Source organism: Canis lupus, chromosome 20 (assembly GCF_048164855.1).
Source record: "Canis lupus baileyi chromosome 20, mCanLup2.hap1, whole genome shotgun sequence".
Classification (NCBI taxonomy): domain Eukaryota; kingdom Metazoa; phylum Chordata; class Mammalia; order Carnivora; family Canidae; genus Canis; species Canis lupus.
Genome location: NC_132857.1, coordinates 36,535,275 through 36,545,951, shown reverse-complemented (window position 1 = coordinate 36,545,951; position 10,677 = coordinate 36,535,275). Strand labels below are relative to the sequence as shown.

The 10,677-nt window shown below is 43.0% G+C and overlaps 1 long non-coding RNA gene across 1 annotated transcript; it reads right to left on the bottom strand.

The window, feature by feature from the left end:
- Nucleotides 1–250: 250 nt before the first annotated feature.
- On the bottom strand, nt 251–8,559 carry LOC140611871 (uncharacterized). The gene is made up of 3 exons (XR_012013116.1): nt 8,462–8,559; nt 4,439–6,065; nt 251–3,809 (listed from the first exon to the last, which is right to left on the bottom strand). It is a non-coding gene; the product is annotated as an uncharacterized lncRNA (long non-coding RNA).
- Nucleotides 8,560–10,677: the final 2,118 nt, after the last annotated feature.

The following is a 10,677-nucleotide window of genomic DNA, read 5'->3' as shown; positions in this document are numbered from 1 at the left end:
GAAAACACAGTTTTCCTGATGAAATAGCTTCTTTAGCATGAACAAGGCAGAGATTCCTGACAATAAAATAATGATTTAATAGCCTCGAAGTCAATCAGCCAAATACAATAACATTAATTAGCCTTTTATGCCCAACTCACAACTAATTCTGTTGTCTACTTATTTTTGTTCCAAAAGGATTACTAATGAAATATTTAATATTTCACCAGGTTCCAGATTCATTTCCACACTGGCTGGTAATTTTCTCTTATATAGCTTGAAATTGTGCTCTCGATAATTTCACTCCAGAGTGTATCTACATCTCAGGATCACTGCCTGTAGGAGGAAAGCCTCCTCAGTCTTTGACAATCGGATAATAGCTTCACTTTTAGCCAGTAGAGGAAGTCAAGAGCAAGAGAGTACAGATAATGTGAGTATAATTCATTATTCAAATCTGCAAGTGAAGCACTGAAAACAAAGAGAGAAGAGGAATAATGGTGTCATTATTTTTATTACTCTTGTTGGGTAAACCTAGCGTGAAACATTTAAGGAGACCAGGGTGAGCTTTGTGACTGTACGGTGACAAATTGACTTTCGGAGCAATATTGATAAGAGGAAAGTAGAGCAGAGAGATTTTCTGTACAAGGTTTGCTTTCTTATTAGTGGTCCCATTAACTATTTTCTTGTTGCTGGGTGCTTCCTGAAATTCCCGTCATTTCTTATGTTTCTTATCCTTCAAGGTCCATAGCAGAGGCTGGGAAGAAATAAGGTGCGGTTGGCTGAGCTCCTTGGAACCCAGACCCCCTGTGCATGGAGTATGAATAACAAAGCCCAGGTGAGAGGGTTGCAAGGTGCTTTCCTTCAGAGACAAAGGGGCTTGAAGTCATAGAGGGACATCCATATCAGAACAAGGCTGCAATCTCTGGAAACAAGAGTATTATAGATCTGTTTTATCTCAGGCTTTCAAAGTTCCCTCACCTTTAGCCATTTTATTTTTATTTTATTTTATTTTATTTATTTTATTTTATTTTACTTTTTTATAAAGATTTTTATTTATTTATTCATGAGAGACACAGAGAGAGGCAGAGACACAGGCAGAGGGAGAATCAGGCTTCCTGTGGGGAACCAGATGCAAGACTCAATCCTAGGACTCTGGGATCACACCCTGAGCCGAAGGCAGACGCTCAACCGCTGAGCCACCCAGGCGTCCCTCCTTTAGCCATTTTAATGAATATTTCTCTTTAATCTTTTTTCTTCCTGGGTTCCTTGTCATTAAAAAAAAAAAAACAAAAAAACCTGGGGACCGAGTTGAGTACATTTGGGATCATCTTCTAGGGACAAGTAGTGGAACCAGGTGGGGCAAAAGGTGAGGACCCCTCAGGCAAAGTTTTGCAGGTAAGTCTGAGCTCTTTGAGGTGGAGCATGAGGTTGCCAGATTGCTGTGATTCCAGGATGATTGGAAAGGTCCCCATACCTCTTCTCCCCTCCAAGAATAGTTCATACTCCAAGGTACTCCAAGGGTTCATATTCCAAGGGTACCTGCAATTCAACTATTACAGACTTAATCCTTTGTGTGTTTCACTACAGTGAATGGTTTAGAAAGGCAAATAGCTCTGAAAGAAGTAGTATGCCAACCTATTGCCCATATCAAAGTGTTAGTGGTCAATGTCAATAGCTTCTGTCCCCAAATGAGTGGCAGAGGGTGAGAGAGAAGCACATGGTAGAGGTATTCCAGAGAGCTGGGAGGGATGAAAAAATGCACAGATAAGGGATGAATGGAAAAGCCATGTTCTTGTTACCTTGACTGAAAAAACAAACAAACAAACAAACAAACAACAACAACAACAAACAGCCATTCTGTGGCTCACCCACCTCTAAAGTTGACTGTCTAGACCATGCAGGAAATAATAGTAGCAGAAGCATGAAGAGCCTGTTCAAATTTTCATGAGGGGCTCACTAACCACCACAGGAGATGATCCAATTCATTGTAGAAAGCCAACATTATTAAACCCCAAGGAAGCCAGTAGATTCTTATTAGAGGACCTGGATTCAAGATGATTTCACTTCACTTTACATGTTTGAATCTCGGTTTTCGTCATCTGAAAATGGGCTTATAATATCAATTCCCACATGCGCAGACTCATTCATTCATTGATTCAGCTGATATTATTGAGCACTTGCTATGCCTAAATGCTATCATAGCATCTGCAGATACTATGTGAAAACAAAATTTGCCAAAACTCCTATCACCCTGTATATTACTTTCTAGTGGTGTTTTTGAAAGGACATCGTGAGTAGTTAGGTACTGCAATAATGGAAAATAGTATCATTTTGTGGAGTGGAAACAGAAATCTTCTTTCTTTAAAGATTTTGTTTATTTATTGGAGAGAGTGTGATGGGGAGGGGCAGAGGGAGAAGGAGAGATTGAATCTCAAGCATACTCCATGCTGAGTGCAGAGCCTGACTAGGGGCGATCCCACCCTGAGATCATGACCTGAGCCCAAAACCAGGAGCCGATCACTCCACTGACTGAGCCACCCAGGTGCCCTAGAAATCTTCTCTCTTTAAATTTTATGTTTGTGTTCCAGGACAACAGAGAGCAAGTGTCAACCCCCTGGACAGAATCTTTCCTTTCAGGTATTTAAAGACAACCATCACATCTTTTCTGGCCTCTGCCTCTTCATGCCGAACACCCTGGATTTCTTCAACTGTCCTTCCTATGGCTCACCTTGTACAAACCTCCCTTTCTGGTTACACTCACCACATCCTTTTTCAGGGCAGGGCCCTGAACAAAGCACAGGACTCTAGAATAGACCCCAGTGGAGACTGTAGCACTATCTGCCTGTAATGCAGACTTTGTGGTAGACTCAACATGCTTATTTAGAAACCATTGTTTTTCCTTGGCACCGATGCCCATGTACACACAGAGCATTCAGGCCAATTTACAGAGGCATCAAGTTTGAAAATAAGACTCCAAGCATCACCTTGAGTAGACAGAAACAGAGCTGGCACATCAGTGCGGCATGCATAATCCAGTGGCCTCCATAATTTAATAGAGAAATAACATTTCCCATTCTCATCACCAGAAAACAATCACCATATGAATGCACTTTAGCTATTAATACTTATTTCTTGATGCATAAACAATCTCATTTAAAAATTCTCGCTCCCAGAGATGCTTATCTTCTGCAAAGGGAGGCGCACGGGTGGGGGGAAGGCAAGGTAAGCATGATACATCACGTACAGCTGAATTCCCAGCCAAACTCACAGCCTTAAGAATAAAAAAAAACAGTTAATGAGTATCATCATAGTCAGTGCCCCAAATAGTGAGATACGGAATCCCATTCACTCTATCACGGCCATGACTGACATTTAATTATTCTCTATTTTTTGGTGCTTATAATTCCATTCTTATCATTCATTGTAAATCCTTTGGAACCCCTAGAAAAAGCGAGATCGAGTGACAAAACAAAGATAATGAAATCAGAGGCAGTAGAATAAAATTATATCTTGTAGGTAAAGCGATGATTCAGTAGAGCAAGTTATTTCATAAGGTTGTGGAAGATGGGGGAAGGAATGAGAATTAATGTAGCAGGCTCTCAGGAGAGTTGAGAGAGAATCCATGAGTTGGGGGCACATAATAAGAAAGTAGGGTGTGTGAGAACAGTTGACTAAGCATTAACCCAACCATGCTTCCGTCTAGTCTAGCTGTGTGACCTTGGGCATACGCTTAACCCTCTCTGGGCTTTCTACTTCCTCACCTTTCTACAACCCTCACCTCACCTCACCTGTAAAATGCCAGCATATGCTTCATAGCACGATCATGAGACCTGGAAGAGACACAACTGCTATACAGATCTAAAGATTGGACCTATTTCCTAGTATTAGAGGTAAAACCAAGAACCTGTGAGCAATGACAAAATATGAAGGGTATAGTCAATTTTGCCCCGAAGGCCTAGGATTATGGATTCCTTTGCTCTCTCCCAGTGTCACCTATAGGAGCCATGTGCCCCAGCCAGCACACTGTCCTCATTCTCCCTGACATGCCACTATCATTGGGGAGCAAAGGTCAATGTCCTGACTTGGCCAGTGGACCCTACCAAGAAAAGTTGGAATGGAAAATGATCCTACATGTAGCTCTGGGAGCCCCTGAGCCCAAGGAGACATGCCATGTTGAAAACCCACTGGTGTGGAGATACTGAGGTTGCTAAAACCAGGAAAGGAATATGAATGGGTTGCCAACCAGGAAAGAGGGTCAATTAAGGGGAGTTAAAATGTGGAAGAAACCAATGGATCAAAGTTGTAACTGTCAACTGTAGGGAATTATGGGTACAGTGGGGTTATGGGAGGCTAGTCTTGCCTGCAAATGATTTGTTTTCAAATGTTCCAGTCAAAGAGGTCCATCAGTGGGTAGCTCCCCTTAACAGTCTAAAAGTGCAAAGCAAATTGCATCAGATACCTGGCAAAAAAGCTTCCCGGTCTTCCTCTTTGCTAATCTTTCCTCCTTTTTTTTTTGTCTGTGTGACTCTGCTCATAGAGACAGGTTTCAGTTCTCTGATTGCTGGTTTTTCTGTTTGGTAACAGATTACAATTCAGTGTTTCCCTTCCGGGAATGTGGCAGCCACGAGAAGTTTCCCGTCAGATCTCTGACTTCACATGACCTCACCTTTATGCTCTGAACCCAGCATTAAGTTCATGTTACCACCACTCTTTCCACAGCTCCCCCTAGCCCATAACTGGGTGTGGCAGGGGTACTGAGGCAGGTCCCTTCCTGGGAGACTGGGGCCTTCTGATGAGTGAGTGTGGCATAGCACTCCTTAAAAGCTTATCAAACTTCCCTTAGAACTGCCTGGCAGCCTGGAATGCTTCTGCCCAGCATTGTCCTTCCATCCTTCCCTCTCACCTTCACTGTAGGTCAAGTCAGCCTCAGTCTGACAGCTCTTCCACACTCCTCCCCATTCCCTCTTGCCATCATTGTCCCTATATATTTCTTCCTGATGTCTGCTCCAAATTTGCACAAGTCACCCAAAAGGAGAGCTCCAGGAATGGATTTGAGCCCCTTGAGCCTCCAAAATATATCTTCACATATACTCTTGCTCAGGTCCAGAACCCAACATCATGCATCTCTTCTTTTTTTGTAGGAAACACTTCCAAGTTCCTTTGAAGCAGAAAGGTCCCCGTCACGGTAGAATATGATGTTCAACAGTAGGGAAAAATGAAGACCATTAAAACACTAATTGGTTTCCTCTTCTTCCCCTTCCGTCTTTCTCTTCTTCTCCATCCCATCTGCTCAATTTCAGTCCTGTAGCTTTGAGGTGGGGCAGAACAAGGTAGGTGCTCATGCTGTGGTTGAGGATTGGGAGAGCCACAGTGGCTCTGATTGGGAGTCGGAGCCTAGCATAATGAGGACATCTGCATCAGGGAGTATGGCTCTATCTGGGGATCCAAAGTCCAAGAGGACCAGGGAGGTGGAGAGGGACTTCCTTGGAGGCGAAAGGGTACAGAGAAGGAGCCCCATGTGGGTGTCTTGGCATAAGGCATCAAAGCCAGAATGAATTTGGAAGGAATCTGTTTGGGGAAAGTGTGGTGGTCAAGATTGGAGATGTGTTATATATAGGAAGCTTGAACAAATAAGCAAATATGTTTAGGATAATAGGATCTAATGCTCTTATTGTCAGAAAGGGGAGTTAAAAATACAGGAAAAGAAAGGAAAAAAATCAGAGGAAAAGGAAAATCCAGACTCACTTTTGTGGTGTTGGATTGCAATCGAAAGTGCCATTGTGAACTCACCACTTTCGAAATGTATGGACAGATATAGAAATAAATATAAGTGTTAATGTGTGTGCGTGCATATCGTTCTCCCCTAAAAGAAATCAGGGCTTCTTGGGGAAGTGGCTGAATCCAGAACCAAAGCAGAGGAAGCATAAGATGAGTCAGGAATCTTCACAACGCCAGAAAGCAAGAACACTGAAAGAGTAGCAAGCCGGACAGGTCGGACACACAGAAGCCAGCTGGAAAGGGCTCTCATTAGCCAACTCAGGACAAGGTGAGCACCAAAATGAAGAATGATTGTCATGGAATATAACCTATCAAATAAAATAGAAAAAACATATCAATAAATGAGCACACTGAAAGTCTAAAGGGGGGATCCCTGGGTGGCTCAGTGGTTTGGTGCCTGCCTTTGGCCCGGGGTATGATCCTGGAGTACTGGAATCGAGTCCCACATCAGGCTCTCCGCGTGGAGCCTGCTTCTCCCTCTGCCTGTGTTTCTGCCTCTTTCTCTCTCTCTCTCTTTCTGTGTGTCTTTCATGAATAAATAAATAAAATCTTAAAAAAAAAAGAAAGTCTAATGGGTACTTACACAGTTTCAAATCCCTCCTAACAAAATACTAATTTGTTTCAAAATCCCTCCCAACAAAATACTAATTAACGATAAAGAGAAAATCATTTTGAAGTGAAGAAGCCAAACAGCTGCCACCTGAAGTGACTGATCAAAGTGAACGTCAGCAGAAACAGGACAAATAAAACTCGTGTGCCCCTGCTAGGATGCAGCAAAAAGACCCAGAATCCTTACTATGACATTCCTGCCAAAGGTGTGGCCTCGGGATCTCAGCACTGGAGAATCCCAAACTGAGGAGCACTCCAGGAAGTAACTGGTCTGTAACCCTCACTCTAGCAAAAACTGGTGGTTTCTTCCAAATAGGATGCTCAAGAGACATCACACTTCTCTCTCCCTCTCCCCTTGCCTTCCACCTGCTTGTGCTCTCATTTTAAATAAAATTTTTAAAAAGGAGACACTGCACTGAAAGCAATGGTTGATTCCAACCTGGCCCTATTTGCTACTGATGACATTATTGAGACAATTGGTGAGATTCAAAAGGCCAGAGGATTGCTAGTTATTGGATCTGGAAGGTTGTATTGTGGTTACATAGGAAAACGTGCTTGCTCATAGGAAATGAATGACTGACCATGTATTCAGAGACGATGGGGGACTGGGTTAGTAACTTACTTAGATGGATCAAAGACAAGTTCTTTGTGCTTTCAACTCTTCTGTAACTGATTATTTCAAGATGAAAAGATATTTTTTTTAAATTCCAGAGGATATATTATAGGTAGGAGTGAAAATCGACACACCTTTTAAGAAGACAACAGCACCCAAATCATCTAAATTTAAAATGCACTTTCCCTTGGACCATCACTGCTATGGAAACACTCTCATTTGAGAACACAGACATGTATACAGGGATATCCTTTGCAGTGTAAAATGTAATCAGTAGTAAAGAGATCAAAAACAATTAAAATACCCATTAGTGGAAGATGAGCTAGATAAATTATGGTGCATATAAGTAATGGAATACTATATAATCTTGGAAAATCATTGTTAGAGTGAGCCAAGCTCCAAGTAAATTGCTAAGGGAAGTGTGTGTGTGTGTGTGTGTGTGTGTGTGTGTGTGTGTGTGTACATAATAACAAATAACATCTCTGGAAGGATATCCTAGAAACTATTGAGAGTGGTTATCAGAAGAAGAGGGGTTATGTTTTTAAAACATAGTAGCTATGTTTGAAAAAGGATAGAGAAGAATTTGTTTATAAACTCTGCAAAGAGAAAAATGGATCTACAATTAAGTGTTTGCCAAACTTCTTGATTGTCTTGATCCGCTCAGTCTTTGTCCCCGTGCATACTGCTAACTGTCCCATCTCACATCTGCGACAGACTTTGCTAATTGATCCCAGGATTCATTACCACTGAGCCCAGACACAGGCAGTACCCTTCTCGGCCCAGACAGCTTAGCCTCTATTATGTATTCATCAGTTTGATAAGAAAGGAGAAAGCCTCTACATCCCTGTCTTTCAGGGAGAACTGAATAAAGGGGAAGTCTTCAGAGGATGCTGTCCATTCCAAAGGTCTACTGGGGGCTCTGGCCTCCAGTAAGCAAAACATCAAGGCACAAATTCACAGTCTAGCGCAGCCTGTTCACCCATGCCCACCTATCTGCTCCATTAGAGTGATGCTAGTCCATTCCTGAAACCCCTAGAGAACCTGGTTCCTGCCCAGCTCACAAACCACAGTAAGGGCTCGGCAATGCCTTCAACTTGACAGAGCCACGTGCTTCTGCTACTTTGATGTGCTCTTGAATCTCTGGGAATCCTGTTGAAATGCAGACTCAGACTCAGGATCCAGGAAGGGATGTGAGACTCTGTACTTCTCACAGGCTTTCTGCTGATGCCTCACATCTGGTCCTGGGACCACACTTTGAGTAGCACAGCCTTAAAGCAGTGGTTCTGAAACTTTAGCTGCAATCAGAATCACCTAGAAGGTTCACTGAAGCACAAATTGCGGGCACCCATCCCCAGAGTCTCTCATTCAGTAGTTCTGAGGTGGGGCTCAAGAATTTGCATTCTTCACAAATTCCCAAGTGGTCCAGAATGAAAGGGTGTTGTTCTCAAATACCTTGGAGAAAGTTCCTCCAGCAGCACTCACCCTCTGTCCTCCAGGAAGCCTGTAGAGTGAAAGAAGCAGAGAATTTGGTGGCTTTGGGCTCATCTGACTTAAAACCCTCATCTATCACACTAGGAATGTTACCTCAAGAAAGCCGTTGAAGTGTTCTGAGCCTCAGAGACACTATCTATGACATGGGTCCAACAATGCCTCACCTCACAAAGCTGTTGTCAAGACTCAGGATGCAAATGCAAGCAAAGGGCTTGGCTGTAAAGCGCCTGACACATTTTAGTTCCCTTCTCCCCTTTGCCTTGGGGCAAGCATCCTGCCATCCCAAGTGTCTGGAGGAATATTGGGTAAATCCCCTGTAGTAGTGCAGTGCCGCCAAGCAGACTTCAGATTTAGAGCCTCTTCACTTTGGCTATTTACAGGTGCCCTTGGTGCTAACGTGGCAACAGCTGCCAAGTTTTCCCCTCAGAGTCTTCCCTTTGCCCCAACCCGGTGCTATACCTATGAAGTGGTCTCAGGTTTCCCCCGGCCACAGTCCAGAAGGTGCCTCTGCTTTTCTAGCCACTCATCTGAGGGGAGAATAACCAGAGGGAACAGGAATCTAAACTGGGGTTTCCTTGGTCTTTCATGAAGACTTCCAGGCCCAGGGTCCTGCACATTCCCCCACCATCTCACAGCCCCCCAGTCATCAAATCTACAACCTTTGTTGCAATTATTGGACATGGCCAGGTGGTGGGAAGAGAAGAAGGAGGTACTGTGTGGCATGAGGCAGTTAGGGTTTTTAGTAAGGCTTTCCCTCTGTGTATCTCCCCCAAGTGGCACAACATAGAGATGAACAGAAGACTCGACAGCACTGAAGCTTCTTTCAGATGTCTGGCAATCTGGAGCAGGTGTCCATTAGGGCTCACTGGGAACCTCCTCACCCCAAGACCCCTGGGGCCAAAATCTCATGCACCCCCCCTAGAGGAAGGAGATCAGCCATGGGAAGACCTAGGTAAGGGTATTTCCAAGTAACTGAGCCTTAACCCTCTAAGAACCAGAGCTTGATTCTCCAACGACCTGCCACCCCAATTCACTCTGTGTGTTATAAGGCTTCCCACAGAAATTACACACTTCCATGTTTCCTGCAATAGAGACTACACAGCATAATTCATTTTTGCTAACATGACTCAGGATCATTACTGGAACATCAATTAGTGTGTCTAATTGAACCACTTTGACAATCTTACTATCGGATCTGGCAGGCCCATGTACACTTCATTTCATGTTTTTCTTAAGTCAGTTGCCCCCTTGGATCTTAGATTTGACAGCTTGGGGTTTAAAATAAATATCTGATGTATCCCTGGCTCTGCTTCTTTATTAACTCATTTATTCTAACTTGGAGCCAATTTTTTAACTGTCTTAGATTCTTCTGGATTTCACATGAGCTTAACTCCTGCCACAGAGAGAGGTGGCTATAACTAGATTGTGGGAGAATATGTCCTCCAATGATCAACAGTCCTGATCGTCAAGCATTTTTGGATTCTTGTTCCAGCTCTACAATGCTTTTCACTCTTTTCATTTTTACTAGCTTGGTTTCAACCACCTAGTACTGCTTCATGAATACTTCTCTAGCTGTCACTTTCCTGCTCCAGGGTTTTCTGCTGCATGCTGTAATATTAGATCGCCAAGCATGTTAGAACTGTGCCTAAACTAAGAATTAGTAAGCTCTGAGTGAGGGCTTAGGTGGCTTTCCTAAGAATAAAGCACATGCATTTTGGTTTGGGTTCATGCCTATTTTGATGGTCCCAAGGCCTGATTCTCTATATCTGCTCGTAGTCTGCAAAGCTTGTGTGCTACAGAAGTATTTAAGTATTTATACTTGTTTTCTAAGTATTATTTAAAATGTTGTTGCAATACATTTTATTTACGTTCCTCTTATCTCCATACAATGGAGAAATATAGCCTCACCCTGGAAAGGACACAGATTGGCTATTCAAACTAAGCATGTGACAGATGCAGAAGCTAGTGGTGAAAATAAATGGCTTGGTGAAGATCTCACAACTATTTAGAGTAGATCCTGGGCTCGCTTGTATAGCTTCTGGTTTCTGGTTGAATTTCTTTATATATCACCAGTGGTTTAAAGACTCATTAGTTCATTCATTCCATATTAAGCAGAAGTTTAACATGTATTGATGCAATGCATTCAAGGTCTGTATTTGGGCTGTGCTTCTCTGTGGGTAGCAGCTGAAGCATCTCCAAAGAAGTCT